Raw genomic sequence first — 269 nt, 5'->3', positions numbered from 1 at the left:
ACACACCACTCTACCAGCTGCTAGGAAGGAAATTAACTCTACCCCTGCCGAAACCAGGACAGACAGCCAGAAAAACTCGCCTTGCGTGAAACGCGGCAGCACAGGAGGGCCCGGGGCACACACGGGACGGACACCGTCCTGCTGCCGGCCCCGGCCGCTGTCAGCGCCTCGCTCTCCTCTTTTCCTGTCAAACGCCAGGATTTTGTTCCGGTCACGAAGCAACAGGAGAGCTCTCAAAGCGCCAGCTTTCCTGGAGAGCGGCCGCGGCA

This window comes from Aptenodytes forsteri, unplaced genomic scaffold (assembly GCF_000699145.1).
Source record: "Aptenodytes forsteri isolate BGI_AS27 unplaced genomic scaffold, ASM69914v1 Scaffold84, whole genome shotgun sequence".
NCBI lineage: Eukaryota > Metazoa > Chordata > Aves > Sphenisciformes > Spheniscidae > Aptenodytes > Aptenodytes forsteri.
This window is presented reverse-complemented; position numbering follows the sequence as displayed.